The following is a 19,081-nucleotide window of genomic DNA, read 5'->3' on the forward strand; positions in this document are numbered from 1 at the left end:
ATTTCCAAACTAATCAATTTCAGTCCTTGCCTTTGTATTTGTTGCCTGACACTTCACACAGATGGCTCACAATCTTCACGGGTACGTATTAACTTTATCACCAGTTCCTGAGTTAGTCTCGATGTTCAAAGATTTGGAATTAACGCGCCTGCTACTAGTGGAGGCTGAGATCGAGATGCTTTGTAGTCATAGGTCGGCTAGTAGGGCTTCCACGCTCACTCAACTTGCAGAGTGCCTTGAGGCGTGCCAGGACGCTGATGAAACTGGACGATTGACATCCGCGCTCCAGTATGCCTTGGACGATGCAATTACAGCGCGTAATGTTGCCGCCTTGTTACTTACTGAATCTCTGACAATGAAAGCAACCATCGGGTATGCTATTGCTGATTGCCGCTCGCACATCTCTGGTCATGCGACTTGGCGCCTCCTCGGGCATACTCTATCTTTGGTTGATGTTTCTGCGGTTGTGAATCCGTCTTATCTCAAGGATGAGCTTGCACGTTTATTGATACTGCGGGAAGAGGTAGGCGTGTTACGCGATTTCAGACAAGCCCGTATGGACGTGGCACGTCGGGATCGTGATGAGCATGAGGGCACTCTTGCATTGGATCGCGAGGCGAAGGCCAAGAGGAAGATCATTCGAGATATCCATAAACTATTAAGTAATACCGATTGGGGACTATCTCGAGCCAATATCTAATGTGATGAGGGTAGGCTCATGGCGACAGCCGTGGATACGAAAATTGCTTATTGTCGTGCGTTGACAGACGGCTAAACTACGCGTTGTTTTTTCAGTTTTCCTTGTTTATTGTTCTTTTTACGCACTTTCCTTCTGAGTCCTTTTCTTTCTTGATTCTCATGTCCCCCCCCCCCCCCCCCCCCCCCCCCGTCGTTTGTATTGGATTGTTCTTCTTTAGTTAATTGCTTGTTTTTGACCTTGTGAATACTGTCCTGCTGGCTATGAGCTTTAGTTCTCGAGTTCCCGGTGTTTACATCCGGTGTATATTGGGGTTGCCACCTTTTCCTTAATATGAGTCGACACGTGTTTATTCGTGCAGAAAAAATGGGGTGGTGGTGATTAATTGCATAGTAATCCACGCCAGCCTCTTAAATATGTGTCTTCGTATGTAGTTCTTGTTTCTTGGTATAAGCCATCATATCCATCTCTACCTTTTCTGATCAACAAATCGCCAGCATGTCCAATTCTCTTCATGGGTATATTCTAGCCTTGGCACCCATTCCCATGTTAGTCTCGGAAAAGTTTAAGCGGGACGAGCTGAAACGACTTCTGCTCATAAAACCCGAGATTGAAGAGCTTCAGGCCCAGAGAAAGGTGAATAGGGACTCTAAACGCGCGAATTTCTGGGCACAGTATGAGGTGTACCAAGTTGCTCTGCAAACCGAATCGTCTGGTCGGGTGTCGTTGGAGATCCGGCGGGCGTTGGATGAGGCTGTCATTGCTCGTGATGCGTCCGATCAATTGTTCGCGGATTCCCTAATGATGATATATACTATGGATCGCGCCATCTCAGATTGCCATCTTTGGATCTCTCATCGGGGTGGCTTAACACTTCTTGGACATACCCTGACCTTAGCAGCTGCATCCACGCTTTTATCTTACTCTTATCTCGAGGACAAGTTGACTCGTTTATTGATCCTGAAGGAGGAAGCGGGCCTATTGTGGACACTCAGGTTGATTCATCGGGATAAGGTGCGCAAGGAATACGCCGATCATGAGGATACTCTTTCGGTTTCCCATGGGGCCGGGGATGAGAGTAATGTTATTCAGGACATCCTTAATCCGGTGAATGAAGCTGATCAGGATCTCCATTTGGCTACTGCGCAATGCGACGATGGCCGCTTGATGGTGGAAGCTTTGGACGCGGACACTGCTCGTTGTCGGGCGTTGATAGCTGGTTAGGTTGTGTGTCCCTTTGTGGGATGTCTTTAGTTATCTAGCTTTTTTTTTTTTTTTTGTAAGTGATCTTCGCTTTTTAATTCGAAAGTATTGTTGTCCTTTTGTATAGCAAGGGGTTACTGGGTGGAGTGGATGTTTGCTGAAAGCGCTTACTCCTTCCCCCCCTCTTTTTTTTGTGAGGATGGTGAGGTGGACGTTTTCTAAACGCGCCTGTTTCCCCTCCTTTTTATGCAGAGATTCTATTATTTCAAGGATGCTGAGTGGGGCGGGTATTGGTTAAGCGCGCCTACTCCCCCCTTTTATCCTTTTGTGTCAAGGGTTTTGGGGGGGCGGACGTTGGTTAAACGCGCCAACTCCCCTCCCCCTTTTTTGTTCTTTTGTTTCAAGGATACTGGGTGGGGCGGGCGTTGGTTAACGCGCTTACCCCCCCCCCCCCCTTTTTTTTATTCTTTTGTTTCAAGGGTTTTGGGTGGGGCGGGTGTTGGTTAAACGTGCCTACTCCCCCCCCCCTGTCCTTTTGTTTCAAGGGTTTTGGGTGGGGCGGGCGTTGGTTAAACGCGCCTACTCCCCCCTTTTTTTGTTCTTTTGTTTCAAGGATACTGGGTGGGGCAGGCGTTGGTTAAACGCGCCTACTCCCTCCCTTTTTGTTTTTATTATTTTGTTTCAAGGGTTTTTGGTGGGGCGGGCGTTGGTTAAACGCGCCTACTCCGCCCCCTTTTGTTTTTTGTTTCAAGGATACTGGGTGGCGCAGGCGTTGGTTAAATGCGCCTACTCCCCCCCCCCCCCCCCCCACACCACCCCCTTTTCTGTTATTTTGTTTCAAGGGTTTTGGTTGGGCGCGGGAATTGGTTAAACGCCCACTCTCTCCCTTTTTTTTCCTTTTATTTCAAGGGTTTTGGATGGGGCAGACGTTGGTTAAACGCGCCTACTCCTCCTCCTTTTTCAAGGGTACTGGGTGGGGCGGCCGTTGGTTAAATGCGCCTACTCCCCCTCCCCTTTCTTGTTCTTTTGTTTCAAGGATTTTGAGTGGGGCGGGCGTTGGTTAAACGCGCCTACTCCCCTCCTTTTTGTCCCTTTGTTTCAAGGGTTTTTGGGTGGGGCAGGTGTTGGTTAAACACGCCTACTCCCCCCTTTTTTCAAGGATTTCGGGTTTTTTCCCGGAGACTCTTTTGAAGGATTTGAGACTTTTGCAGGATATGCCAGTCGATCAGGCGCTTTTGGCTGCCCTGAGGCGCTTTTGAATGCCCTGTTATTTTGTTTCAAGGGTTTTGGTTGGGCGCGGGAATTGGTTAAACGCCCACTCCCTCCATTTTTTGTCCTTTTATTTCAAGGGTTTTGGGTGCGCAGGCGTTGGTTAAACGCGCCTACTCCTCCTCCTTTTTCAAGGGTACTGGGTGGGGCGGGCGTTGGTTAAACGCGCCTACTCCCCCCTTCCCTTTTTTGTTCTTTTGTTTCAAGGGTTCTGAGTGGGGCGGACGTTGGTTAAACGCGCCTACTCCCCTCCTTTTTGTCCCTTTGTTTCAAGGGTTTTTGGGTGGGGCAAGCGTTGGTTAAACACGCCTACTCCCCGCTTTTTTCAAGGATTTCGGGTTTTGCCCGGAGACTCTTTTGAAGGATTTGAGACTTTTGCATGATGTGCCAGTCGATCAGGCGCTTTTGGCTGCCCTGAGGCTCTTTTGAAGGCTTTTAGTCAATCGGGCGCTTTTGGCTGTCCCGCGGCTTTGTATAATGTGTTAGTCTATCAAGCGCCTTTGGATGCCCTGAGACCTTTTGTAGAATTTGTCAGTCGATCAGCGGACCCATGGCTACCCTGAGACCTTTTGTAGAATATCCGTCGATCATGCGCCCTTGGCTGCCCTGAGACTTTTTGTAAAGTTTGAGACTTTTGTAGGATTTTCCAGTCGATCAGGCGCCTTTGGCTGCCCTGAGGCTCTTTTGAAGGCTTTCAGTCAATCAGGCGCTTTTGGCTGTCCCGCGGCTTTGTATAATGTGTTAGTCTATCAGGCGCCTTTGGCTTCCCTAAGACCTTTTGTAGAATTTGTCAGTCGATTAGGGGCCCCATGGCTACCCTGAGACCTTTTGTAAATTTTCAGTCAATCAGGCGCTTTCGGCTTCCCTGAGACCTTTTGTAGAATTTATCAGTCAATCAGGCGCCTTTGGCTGTCCTGAGACCTTTTGTAAAGTTTGCCAGTCGATCAAGCGCCCTTGGCTGCTCTGAGACCTTTCGTAGAATTTGTCAGTCAATCAGGCGCCTCTGGATATCCTGAGACCTTTTGTAAAGTTTGTCAGTCAATCAGACGCCTTTGGCTGCCCTGAGACCTTTTGTAGAATTTGTCAGTCGATCAGGTGCCTTTGGCTGTCCTGAGACCTTTTGTAAAGTTTGTCAGTCAATCAGGCGCCTTTGGCTGCCCTGAGACCTTTTGTAGAATTTGTCAGTCGATCAGGTGCCTTTGGCTGTCCTGAGACTTTTTGTAAAGTTTGTCAGTCAATCAGGCGCCCTTGGCTGTCCTGAGACCTTTTGTAGAACTTCAGTTAATTGAAAGCATGTTTTTTTTTTGCAACTTACTTTATTTATAGAGGAGGGCGTTTACATGCCATGACTTATACGTAAAATTTCTTCAACCATTTTCCATTGATGGGCGTCTTAACTTTAATTCCTTTCATGCGTCGAAGCTTGTAGCATCCGCTTTCTGCCGCCTTTCTTATTGTAAAAGGGACGTCCCAATTTGCCGCGAATTTTCCAGCGCTGGCATCCCTTTGTACTTGCAGGGCGATTTTCAAGACTAGTTCACCGACCTTGAATGTCCTCTCTTTTACGCTGGTTGTAGTAGTTAGCTGCACGTTTCTGTAAGCTTCTGTGAACCTTTCTGCCCACGTTCTTCTTTCCTCTATTGTGTCTAGATGGGAAAAGCGACTCACTTTATCTGGCGTGGTATGGCTAGCCATTGCTACTCTCGCGGATGGGATTGCTATCTCTGCATGTAAAATTGCGTGTTCTCCGTACACCAGTGAATAAGGGGATGCCCGGTGGAACTTAGTTTAGAGATTCTATATGCCCAAAGTGCCAAAGACAGCTGTTCGTGTCATTCCCTATGGTGGTCATGTACTAGCCTACTGAGGATGCGGATAAGCGTTTTGTTCGTCGCCTCCGCCTGCCCATTTCCTTTGGGGTAATAAGGGGTAGACGTGTGAAGTCTTACATTGTATTGGCGGAGTAGATCGATCACATCTTTGTTCACAAATGATTTTGCATTATCTGCCCTGATTATCATAGGTGCACCGAATCTGCAAATGATGTGCTCTTTGATGAACGCGGTTATTGCAGCTCCAGCGTAGTCTGTGAGGGGTATAGCCTCAACCCATTTTGACGCGTATTCAGTGGCGGTGATTATGTACTTGTGTAATCTCGAGGATGTCGGGTTGATTGGACCTATGAGATCGAGCCCCCAACTATGAAATGGCCACGACGTTACTATGCTATCCAATAGTGCGTGAGGCGCCTGGATTAAATTCCCATGTTTCTGGCACTGCAGGCATCTTCGAGAATGTTCCGCGGTGTCGCTTTCCATGGTAGACCAGTAAAACCCTCCTTCATACAATTGTAGGAACAACTTTCGCATCCCTTGGTGTTCTGCATCGTGAGATTGGGTCATGACTTCTATTGCTTCTTGATTCGACAGGCATCGCAACGCGGCATTACCATAGCTTTTCCGGTAGAGCACGCCTTCATGGATGAAGAAACGCGGCGCCTTCCTCTGTATTTTTAGAGCCGTTTGTATGTCGCTAGGCAGTTTCCTGTGCTGGATGAAATCAATGTAAGCCTGTCTCCAGTCTACTTCCTCGATCGTGCAGACTTCCGCAGGTTGTGGCGGTGCTTGAAAATCGGCACAACTATCCTGGAGTGCTGCTGCTTGGGCTGACATGCTTGGCCAATATACGCCCATCCTCTGAAGCTTTATGTATAAGTGGACAGCGCCGGTCTGTCCACAAGTCTCCGCGTGTAATCCTTGCAGCAGCTTCTCTGCTTCCCTTTTATTTATGCATCTCGCAAGGGATCCTCTGGATGCCCGGTAGTACAACGCGCCTTGAATCATTACAAATTGTTTTAGGGCTTGGGTGGGAATCACCCGCTCTTCATTTATCCGCGTCAAATCATCGATGTATACTTTTCTCCAGTCGTCCGCCTCCTCGAAGGACAAGTCTTCCTTCCACGTACTAGGTAACCCTCTTCTCCGTATTGTGACCATCCCCTCCTCTCCATATTTTAAATGTACCTTACTTTCCAGGGTTGCCAGGGCATCCGCGTGTTTGTTTCCGCCCCTGCCGGTATGGTCTAAAGTTGATCATGTTTGACTCATTAGTCTTTGGTCCTCCACTCGGTAGGGTGCCAGGTGTGGTTCTTTGATGCAAAAGTCGTCGTTCACTTGATTCATAACAAGCCGAGAATCGCCTTTGACTTCAACACTTCCGAGGTTGAGCTCTTTTGCCATTTGGAGTCCTAAAATTACGGCTTCGTACTCTGCTACATTATTACTGCATGGGAAGTCCATCTTGAATGAATATGAGAATAGTTCTCCCTGTGGGGCTTCGAAGACCACTCCCGCTTCTACGACAGATCCGTAGGAAGATCCATCAAAGAACATGGCCCAGGGTTTGTCAGCATCTGCAGCCGCGACTTCTCCGGGTATATACTCGTGTACTTCATCGTCTCCCGCTCCTGGGAACATAAGGTCAGCTATTGCTTGTCCTCTTACGGAGTTTGGCCGCTGGTATTTGAGCTTGAATTCTGACAATTGAAGAAGCCATCGGGCGGTTCTCCCTGTAAGGACCGACTTTGAAGCTAAGTACGTTATCGGGTTTGCTGCTGCCACCACAATGGTTTCGCGTGTTAAGAGATAGGGGTGCAGTTTTTGGGTCGCGTATATGAAGGCTAAAAACGCTTGCTCTAACCGCGGATATCTCAGTTCCGCATCGCGTAAGACCCGACTCATGTAATAGATGGGTGATAGTTCAGTCCCCTCCATGTCTTGCACGAGAACTGAACCGATCGCCGAGCAGGTAAACGCTGTGTAAAGGTAAAGAGGGACCCCGCGTATAGGAGGTCTAAGGATCTTGAGGCTAACAAGAAATTTCTTCAGCTTTTCGAATGCCGTGCATTGCGTTTCCCCCACTCGAAGGGTACACCTTTTTCAGCAACAGAAGGAATGCAGTCATCAGCTGTGCTAAACCAGGTACGAAGTGGCGTATGTACGATATTGGTCCTATAAAAGCTTGCAACTCTCTGGTGTTTTCTGGTGGCGTCATTGTTGCGATTGCTTCAATATTGCTTGGATCCACTTGAATTCCTTCGCTGGTCACTACAAAGCCCAAGAATTTCCCGGATGTGACCCCAAAAGCACACTTGAGAGGGTTCATCTTGAGTTTGAACTTTCTGCACCTTTCGAAGGTCGTCGTTAGGTGAGAGATGTGGTCCTCCGACTCCTTTGTATTGACTAGGATGTCATGAACGTATACTTCCATTATTTGACGCAGCAGATCATGAAATATGGGAATCATGGTGCGCTGGTATGTGGCGCCAACGTTCTTCAACCCAAATGGCATTACTATGTAATAGAATTTTCATTATGGCGCTTGGAAGGCGGTCTTCTTTGCATCCACTGGGTCCATCTTCACTTGGTTATATCCGCTGAAGTCATCCATGAAAGAGAACCTCTTCTTTTTCCCAGTTACGTCCAACGTCATGTCAATGTTCGGCAATGGGAAGTCGTCTTTCGGGCAAGCGCGGTTTAAATATATATAATCCACACAACACTTGACTTTTCCATTTTTCTTGGTTACCGGTACGATGTTAGCCAACCAAGTGGGGTGTTGTATCGACTTTATGAATTTGGCTTTGAGCAGCCGTTCTACTTCCTCCTTTATTGCGAGGGCGGTTGTTATAGGAAACTCGCGACTTCTTTGCTTCACAGGCTTGAACTCAGGCGACACCCCCAGATTATGCATCACGAGATTGCTATCTAAACCCGACATTTCATCGTAGTTGTAGGCGAAGACATCCTTGTATTCTTTGAGTAGCGTGATCAATGCTTCTCTATCCTCTTGATCCAAACTTTTTCTTATCATTATGGGACGCTTGTCTTCTTGTGTTCCTATGTTAATTTCCTCCATCTCATCCACAGTGAGGTTCTCTGGTGTTCGTTCTTCGTCAGTCTTTATAGTGAGGCTTGCTAACTGATCGCATAATTCTTGGTCATCAATCGTGTTGTAAGGAAGTTAGTCCAGGTTTTAGTTTGCGTCTTCATCGGGAATCTCCACTTCACTCGTTAACTCGTCAGCATGGTTGTGTTCACTCGAGGGTATTCCCTCGGTTAATTGCTATAACCGGTACACATGCCCTCCATCAGTCCTAGAGAAGCGTTGGAAACTAGGTTCTTCGCCTGCTTTCTCTTCCTTTCCGTTGGGAACACCATCCTTGACGGGCTGAATACAGATTTGTTTGGTTCGGCTTTCTCAACTTCTTCCCACTTTGGCAGTGGGGTGAGTTGGTCCTCAGGAAATTCATCCTCCTTTCTCGGCTCATTATAGAAAACTGCATCCGCCATGTATGCTTCTTCCGGGTCGAAAGGGTTGCTCGTGGAGGGGATTCAGTACTGCTTGCATCATATGTTGGTTTTTACGTATTGATGGTATGTTGACGCAACCACCTTGTGATTGAGTAGCCAGCCTCGCCCTAGTAGTACGTGGAAGGTGGTATCATCTTCTAGAACATAAAAAGGCGTGGTCCCTCGGATAAGATTGACCTTCATTGCTAATTTAACGATTTCAATAGCTGTTTAGGCATGTCCTATAAATCCCTTCACCGTGGTGACTCGCATTCTTACCGCGGACAATGGTATGCCTAAAATGTCGAGCGTGTGCGTCAAAATTAAATTTAAGGAAGCGTCTCCATCAATAAAAGCCCTCTTTAACGGCTGTCTGTTGATGTAAACAGTGAGATATAGTGGTCGGAGGTGTTCTCTCGGGTAGAAGATATCCTCGTTGGTGAAAACGATTGCTTTCTTGGGGAGGATACCGCAGGGCCTTCCTGATACTATGGCTTTAGACGCTTCCTTGATTTGATCCTCACTAAAACCGAGTGAGTCGAAGAATTGTTGGGCCAGCACCGTCTTAGCGAATTGATGAGCCACGCCATCTGTGTTAGCGAAAGTGGGGTTTTACGCATCCAACTCACATGATTCCTCGTCTTCAATCCAGGGTCTCCAAACATCCCCGCTTGGGTCATGAGACAGCATCATTACATTATGTTGGGTTTCTTTGCTGTCCTCCGCCTTGTTCATTTCGATTTCCCCTATTTCCAGCTTTCCCTGAAACATCCTCCGCAGGTTAAAGAAGTCAACTGTAGGGTGTTGTATCCTTCGATGGAATTGACAATAGCGCGAATCACTTTTATCGAGGGTGCTAGGATCCACCTTTGTTGGAGGCAACTGCGTTTCCTTGTTTTCTATCCATTGTTCTAGCAGTCCAACAATCTATTCCTTGCTGCAAGGCATAGGTGGTGTAAGTGCTTGTGCTCCCCAGCCCTCGTGACTATTGTTTGGGCGAGTGTTTCTTGGTGGTCTGAGCTTGGTTCTTCAACGCAGCCGGCGATCCTTGCCACTGCCTCCTCCAAATCTACGAACGTGGGGAAGCGGAAGTTCACCAGATTCTTTTTGAAGGATGGGGTCATTCCTCGAACACAAATTTCTACTAGCGCTTCCTCTTTAATATCTTCATGGCAATCGAGAGTGAGAAGGCGGAACCGGGCGATGTACTTTCCTATCTCTTCACCTATGAGCTGATTGCACTTGCTCAAGTCTATGGTTGTGATCTTCCTTTTTGCCGAATAGAACTTCCTGAGGAAAAGTGTCGACATGGCGGACCATGAATGTACGCTTCCTGGCTTGAGGTTGTCATACCAGGTGAATGTCGTATCAGTCAATGACTTCGGAAACTCTCCCATACATAGCTTTCCATCTGCCGCGCGATCATTCATTGTAGACAGGAATCGACTTAGGTGCTCTCTCGCGTTACCTTGGCCATTGTAGACTTTGAATTTTGGTGAAGTATAATCCTCCGGGTACTGGTATTCTATGATTTCTGAGGAGTAAGGGCTCGCCATGAAGTTGTAATTGTCTTGCTTCACAATTTTGTAATTCGCTTCTAGGTATCTCGTAATCGTGTCTTGCGTCATAGCCATTGGTTCATCTTCTACTTCTTCTTCCGCATCTTGTGTTGTTTCTTTGACGTTTTTTTTCCGCGCTGGACATCTTCATGAGTTTTTTCATCTCTCGCTCCCTTCGTACATGCTCTTCTAATTCTTTTTGCATCTCCTCGAGGGAGGGCTGAGTGGGTGATGCTTCCTTGCTCTCATGTTGTTTATCTCCTTCGCGCGAATCACTTGATTTCTTCGCTTGCGTAATCGGGTCTGTCACTATACCAACTCTCTCTCTTTCTGGGTTAAGCATGGATGTGCTCGGGTTTCCGGCTGCGCCTGAGTTAGCGCCTTCTGTATGGGTCATTGTGAACTAGGAACGAGCCTCCGGGTGTGGTCGCCAAATGTTAGGTCCTAATAATAGTAAGAGAGAGAGTTGCCTTTCCATTGTACCTTGTCCTTCCTTATATAGGCTTTTCTAAAAACCCCTCTTTTCATGACATCATGCCACATGTCATAAACCTTCTTAATTACCACTAATGTCATTTCTTAACATAACCTCTTCCTTTTTTGTTAATTCCTCCTTTGTCCTTCCACCCTTTATGGGTATCTTTTATGTGGGCTTGGGTTTAGTCCCCAAGTCCTTATTTCTTGACCCAAGTTTATCCCTACTCTTTTGGGGCATCCCCAACCCACTAAGGGGTGTTATTTTTCATGTATCAACAAAGTGTATGCAGTGATTCATGCAGCTGAATTAGCAGGTGTCTGGGGATTGCAAAAAATAATCGTAAATTCTGATTCTAAAACAGTGTTGAACCAATTTGCAAGGAATCAAGTTCCATGGTTTGTGAAAAACAGGTGGATGAATGCAACCAAAATGCTCTCAACAATCAGATTTTCTCATTATTTTAGAGAAATTAACTTTTCTGTAGACTGTCCTGCTAAAAGAGGAGCTACACTACAAGTTGAAGAAAGACAACTTTACATTGGAAGGCCCCTATGGTTGAAAAGAGTTGAAATGCAAGGAATCACATATTACAAATTCAGTTGAAGCTACTCATTTCTAATCAACGTTGTATTTTTTCAGTGTAAGCTTTGAGATAGAGTCTATCTCTGTTTTATGTTTACTTTTCCCAATTTTTTAATCCATATTTTAAATCAATGAAAATATTATGATTCAGCAAAAAAAAAAAAAGATTTTCATACTCATGAACAAATACATTTATGAATTAAGGAATGCAATCTTTGCAAACCGTGGCTTAATGTTCATGAATTGATTCTTACGAATCAATCCGATTTTGTTTCAATTGGTTCATATATATTTTTATGAGATAGTGAAAAATTGAAAAACTCTATGTGAAAAAAATTAGATTCATTTGATTATCTTTCATGGTTGATTGATCATCATAGTTGATCTATATGTGTTAGATGAATGTTGTTAAGACAAATGTGTTCATATGGATAACTTCAGGTTTAAGTACGGTTACCCATATTTTAATGAAGGTATATTTTATTTGTGTGTAACAAGCTAAACCATCTAACAATGGAGAGATATTGCTTTGGTTTTAAGCAAAGCAACTGGAAGCTATCTTAAATCAGGTTTTCATCTGACGGTGAATATTGAATGATTTATTACTAAGCTATCTTAGCTTTGATTGAAAGCAAACCCTAATTTGAAAGACTATATAAGGGAGAACTCTAGCAACTGGAAAACCTAATCCCGACACTTTCATGTGTCCTAGTTGCGACTAGAGTCGATTCTACTTTAACCTAGGTTTTCCCAAAAATATTACAGGTTAACGACTTGAGAACTTCATTTGGGATTCGTGAAGCCAGACCCAACTATTTTCTTTGTAGTTGCGTGTTCCAATCTTACTTGTTCTATCATATTGAGTACTATCTTCTCTAATATTTGATCGAGATTTATCTCCGATAGGTAAGATATAAAAAGTAATCACAAAGCTGTTCGTCTCATTCTTTGTGATTCCGCAATAACTTCTTCTACCACCATATAATTAAGTCATTGTGAGGTGATTGATATTTCTAGGCTGCTCTTCGGAAGTATAAGACTGAATTATCAATTGGTTCCTGTTCACCTTGATTTATCAAAAGATGGAACAAAAACTCCATTGGTACTTCCGTGGGAGACGAATTTATCTATCAGAATAGACTTATTTGTGGGAGACAAATATGTTTATAAGTCTTCGACTTTGGGTCGTAAAAACTCTTAGTCGTGGGTGAGATCAGCTAAGGGAATCAAGTGCGCAGAATCCGGCGTGGTTCAAGAGGCGTAAGGAACGCGACTGTACCTTAATCGGTGTGAGACTTGGTTAGAGCTCAACTATATTCCAGTCCGAAGTTAATTTGTAGTAGGCTAGTGTCTGTAGAAGCTTAATACAATGTGGTGTTCAAATCTGGACTAGGTCCCGAGGTTTTTGTGCATTTGCGGTCTCCTCTTGAACAAAACTTATGGTGTCTGTGTTATTTCTTTTCCGCATTATATTTGTTTATATAATTGAAATATATCACAAGTTATGCGTGATTCAATCAATTGGTAAATCCGACCTTGATTGTTGGATAGGAATTGATTGGCACTTGGGCATTGGTTTTTGGTACCGTCCAAGTTATTTCTCATATCAATCGGGCTCACAAATCGATTACAGATTGTATTGATAAATTGAGATATAACTCTTTGATATCTTTCTTGGTTGAGCTCGCTTTATAAGCTGGTGCTCTCGGAATTATATTGGAGTTAGTCCATACAGATTGCTGAACGAATTATTGGGTGTGGTTGTTATACCCCCGCTTTTTCACTTTAAATAAAGGAAGAAGAAATGATATGATTTTACTAGTCGAGTCGTTAGATCAGCGCTGCAAAGCGCTCAACCAAACAACGCTTTTCCTAACAGGCGTAAGATGAGAAAACAACTGTTACTTTGAACGGCTGGAAGGCTCAGCGTTGTACCGTTCGACGTTGGGCTTTGAACCATTTGGCGCTGTCTAATTTCAGTCGTCAGATAAAAAATGACCGTTAGATCTCAATGGTTCCGATTTACTGGACGTTTGAAATATTAACAACTATATTTTCAGGAAGCCCTATAAATAGAGAACTACTTCTCCTTCATCCCTCACACCAAAATCAATTGATTATCTTCTTCATTGATTTTCTTCTTCTTCTTCTTCTTCACCTATTTTTTTCATACAAAATTATAGCACACTTTGGTACAAACACAGGATGAGGCACTAATTTTAGGTTGGATTATAACAAGCAACGACCTGATTAGAGGAAAAGATAAAAAAAAAAAGGTTCACAATTTTGGGCGAAGATTATAGAAGAGTTCATTAAAATATTTCCTAATGGTGGAGAGAAGAAAAAAAAGTCATTGCAATCAAGGTGTAACACGTTATGTTTCACACGTTAGACCCTACTTCTGAAACAAACCTACGGGATTGACAGTCCAAGATTATGTAAGTACCTGAATTTTTTTTGAAGTTTTTTTCCATTTTGGTCTCTTTCTTTCTTTCTTTCTATAAATTGTTTCTTTCTTTCATTCACTAATACATTTTTCTTTCTTTCTTTCTATAGTACTGTCATGGAAAACTGAATTCTGAAGCAAAAGTTAAGAGACCTTGGAAACATGAATCGGTTTTCAAGCTCCTGAAGACCTACCAACCGGACTACTATCCAAAGGTGAATAATGATGATGGACCTACTAAACACACTCAACCTACTCAAGACGATAAAGCTGATACTTCCGCTCCAGTAAATATGGATGAAGATTTGGAGGATGTGGCAATGTTTGGTAGCTCATCATCTACTCATGGTTCTGAAACCTTAGACATATCTCGTAGAAGACGTTATTTCGAACAAACAAGTGATGTTAGAGGTGCATGGAGAGATAATTCAAAGAAAAGGGCTCGTGAGGCTAAAACATCGCAGAGAGCAGATGACAAAATGTATAAGCTCACCGTGCTTCTTGAAAAATCATAAGCACAAAGGGTTGCCTAGTATGAAACATACCTTAAGAAGTACATGGAAAACTCTACAATCTTTACACAAACACAACAAAGAGAAGCGGACTTGAAGATCCCACGCCAAACACATGAATGAATTAGAGGATTAGGAGAAACCCCTCTACAAACTATGGAAGAACGAGATTTTGGTTCGTAATGGATTACACCTATCCCATAAATTAAGTTATTTATAAGTTTTAATTAGAAGTTAATTTAGAAGTAGAATTCTAATTTCAATGTACTTTTTTAATTTTTAGAAGTATAATTTCAATTTCAATGTACTTTTTAAATTTTCAGAAGTAGAATTTTAATTTCAATGTACTTTTTAATTTATTCAAAAAACATTATAACCTTGTTTTTCAATGTAATGAAAGAATTTCCTAGTTTTATAAATTTTCAAATTTTGAAACAAACAACTATTGGAACAAATTTCCAAACATTTCACAATTCAAAATTTGAAAACATAGCCGTTGGTGGTGTAAACTAGGTGTAGGAAAAAAAAGAGAACATTTCGAAATTTGAAATTTGAAAAAAATAGCCATTGGTGGTGTGGGAAAAAAAAATCAAGCATTGTTCAGTTCAGCGCTAGAGGGCAGCGCTGAACTGAACAACACAAACTCTCAGGGCTGAATGGTTCAACGTAGATACCATGGAATATTCTTCCAGCGCTGAACCATTCAGTGAAAAGGAAATTTTTGTAGTTCAACGCTATTATCTCGTTGCTAGTTCAACTGCGAGCAAATACTTGGAGAGAGAACTAGTGTTAACAAATAGACAACATTTTTTTTTTGAATTGCAACGCTTTTTGGATAATCTAGCCCATAGGACTTATCCTTAGGCTAAGTGTAAAATAAACTGACCTAGAATAACTCGTTTTCCCTATCTTAAAAAGGGGATCGACAATATCTACTTGTGTGAATTTTGGGTGAATTCTTGCTCACTCCAATTCATACGAGTCAACATTACCTTTTGATAATATGCAACTGTTGGACCACGAACGAATTTAGGATTGGTTGGCTGCCATAAGATGGTATGGGGTTGGATAGCATATAGGGCATATTCCTATGCACAAGGTTAAAAAAACCTATTTGACATACCAGGTGGCATGGTAAATGAATTGCGCCACTATGGGGAAACCACAGAGCGACAGGAATTCTAAGGAACGATATTGATAATATCGTCAACGATAAAGTCTTTATCACCAGCACTACGATGAATATCGTTCGATATTAAGTCTAGCGCCAACGACTAGTTCTTTATGAACCCGCGATTGGGGGATATCAAAACTAATTGGGGGATAGAGGAAAAGGACAAAAACTGGATCCAAATATCCAATCAAGGTCACCCCTTATCTAAATATATTTTTAAATCCTATCTACCCCTGATAGACACATTTTTGTGTCTAATTTGTCCTCAATGTCCGTATTGTTGGAACTCTATTTTTGTACTAATATTGTGTTTTTATGTATTTTTAGGAAATAAACATTTTTGGAAAATTCGGCTCGAAAAGTTGATTTTGGCACCCTGAGGACAAGTGTTATTCGGACTCTTGCTTTTGGATAAGGGGTAACCTAATTACTAAGGGGCACCCCCAGGTAACCCCCAAGGCAGCTGCTATTCGCACCCATACTCTGGATAGGGGTCATTCCTACTCAAATTCGAATTATGAAAATTGGCGGAAAGAACCATGCACGCAGCATATTTGGGTTTTGATTTGTGGACGATTTTTAAAGAGATTCAATCGCTGAATTCTCTTGGGATAGGCATGTTAAGGTTAAACAGGGTCTGCAAGGGCGTTTGGATCGATCATATTGGTCTAGAATAGCCAGACTAAGTCGAACAGGGAAGAGAGATATTTTGGAAACAGAGAGAATATCGAGTTGTGTTTTTGGAAGATACTCGAGTAAAGAGGGAAGATATTGTACCTAGGAGGATATATATCGATCCTAGAAGATTGAATAACAAAATATTTGTCATTAACGCGTAAACAGAGTCCACAGGGAAAGAAATTTCGGACGTAGCCGTGAAGAATAAAAGAAGATATGGGAGATATTCCGTGAGATTTGGTGGGGTTGTTACGTATAAATAAGCTTCCTTTGAGTCAGAGAAAGTTTTATCAAGAGTTTGGAGAGCTTTGGGACGCATCAGGAGCAAAGAAGAAGAACCAGCAACAAAGTCCACCTGCTGCTATTGAAGAGGAAGAAGGAGCTGAAGAACACGAAGAACGGACCATCCAGGTCCGTCGTTCTTCAGCAGCGTCAACGGCACAACGGAAGTGTCGCTGTTTACAGCGCTGAGGTGGTATCGTTTGTTTGCTACACATCAGTTTTGTTTTATATAGCGAACTGTAACGCTTATAACTGTTGCGAATCTCTGTTTTAACATTTTCTCATCTTTTAATCAACTTTTTGAGCTATAAAAATGTATTTTGAGAACATGATTAATATGAGTAGCTAAATCCCAACACTAGGATGATGGAGGAAACCGTTCTTTACGCATACAATAATTATATTTAATTCTTTTTTGACTACTTGCACTTTTTATAAATTGTTTTATGATTTTTCTTAATTGGTTGTGATATCGTATGATGATGTATGCTTGGTCTTAGTGCTTTTGATGCGTCATGCTAGTGATATACAATAAATCTTCTAAAAATCTACTTTGGCAAGAATAAGAGTCGATATCATTTGAGCTATAATTGTTTGGAATAAATATATGAATTGTGTGAATGATTAATGGTGGAATCCTGAGTCCTAGTGTCTCTTGATCCTGTGACAAATATTGTGTATATATTTTTATTTATAAATCTTTTCAAGTCCGAGCAACGAACTCTTATTTACCGCACGAAAAATACTACAGCAAAATGGCGCCGCCGACGCGGACTTGTATATAGATTTATTTTTAGGTTTATTTATTTATTTATTTTTATTTCTTTATTATTTGTTCCTTTTTACTTTGTCTTTTTGTCTTTATTTTGCAGGTTCAAAGTGAAAACTAAGGACTTGGAGAGGAAAAAGCTTAAAGCTTAAAGCGAAAAGAGAAGAAAAGAGGACAATTTTAGGATTTAATTTTTAATTTTTTGTAGAGTGTGTGAGGAAAACTGTAATTTTATTTTTCTTTAAACACTTGGACTTTTTTTTTTAAACCCTACGGAAGGGTATTATTATTAAAAAATATATATATATATATTAGTCGCAGTGACGGAAGGGGTCATAATGCTCTGATACGGAAGGGTATCAGAGCCATTTAAAAGGGGAGATAAAGTTCTAAATATTAGTCGCAGTGAGCTCGTAAAATAAAACCTCTTTAAAAAATTAGAGCATTGATTCCTGTTGACCGTTTACAGCTTTATAAACCCTAATTATGGCTAGCTTTGTCAGATCGTTTTCAAAGAAAAATAGTTTGAAAAATACAATAACCCTTAATTCAGAAGAGGTCATAATGCATGACATTGAAAAACAATTACAAAATTGGAATATTCCTAAAGTTCCAGTTAATGAAGTATATAAGAAAGGATCTTTTCAATTCAGAAGCGATTACGCAATTAAAACTGTAGAAAAGACCATATCTATAATTGATTCGAATGATAATTTTGAGCTTTTCTTTCCTAGAATGATAGAAGATCATAAAAAAAAAGATTTAATTATCTTCATATAGGCTTAATCCAAATAGCCGTAAAACCATTGTCAAGGACAGGATTAAATAATTCTGTACTCCTATGTGTCAGGGATTGTAGACACAATAAATTCACTGATTCATTATTAGGAATTATTGAGTCCACCTTATGTGAAGGTCCAATTTATTTTAATTGCTTCCCAAATTTTTCGGTGTCTCTGTCTGATCCAGGACTCCTTAAAACTCTAACTTTAAATGTTAGAACTCAGGGGTTTGATATGGTCGCAGGGTCGCAGAACTTAGCCGTTGTGTATAGAATATATTATAAGGTTATGAATACCTTATGTCCTAATTCTCAAGTTTATGACACAAAAGGTCAGACTACTCTTTTTCATACCAGTATTGGTAAAGCCCATACAGTTATTCCCAGAACCATAAAATGGGATCAGGTTACCCTCCCTGAAAAGTGGACTTTACAGGTAGAAGTTCCAGCAAAGCCTTGCCAAAACCAAAATCTCCAACAAATAATTGAATATGAAGATGAATATGTGGAAATACAGTTTACATCTTTCAGGAAAACTAGGCTTAAGATATCAAAAGGCGAGGGAAGTGCACCAAGGCCATCTGTAGCATCTTCTTCTTATACAGATCCTATTCATAATTTTATAAATGACCCAAATGATATTATTATAGAAGGAGTTTAACAAACCGCGCATCAGGTTAATAAACCTTATTATAAAGTAGAAACGCCAAAATCTACGGTTAGAAATATTCCTGAACAAGTAGAACCGACATTCTCCGATCTAGAATTTGAGATAAATGTGATCCAAAAACCATCATTGGATTTACAAGAACTTCGAAAAGAGTATCATAGTTTAGAAAATACAAATAAAAGGGCTTGGTTTGAATCCAACTTTAGTTCTAATAGAAGAACAAGAATATATAAAACTTATGCTCTATACTTAAGTCATAATAGAAATCCAAACCCATTTTTCACCTGGTTTGAAGATTTTACCAAAACTTACAATTTAAATAAATATAAGAGATCGCTTAATATGTTGGAAACCCATTTTCAATCTTATACGACAAAAGATAGAAATGTTATTCAGTCAATCCATCCACCAGAAGTAGTCCTTGATATCAAAGGTGCTATAGCAGCCCCATACAAATTAGAACATAAGGGAACTGATTCAGTAGCTAACCATAAAGATATTGGTCAGTTAATACAACAAAATAACTACACCAATTTATATTTACATTCAATAGGAAAACAAACGACAAGAATTGAAGGCTTGTTAAACAAGGATAAAATCCAACATATACAACCTAATGAGCTTAAACTT

This window comes from Papaver somniferum, chromosome 11, assembly GCF_003573695.1.
Source record: "Papaver somniferum cultivar HN1 chromosome 11, ASM357369v1, whole genome shotgun sequence".
NCBI classification, from domain to species: Eukaryota; Viridiplantae; Streptophyta; class Magnoliopsida; order Ranunculales; family Papaveraceae; genus Papaver; species Papaver somniferum.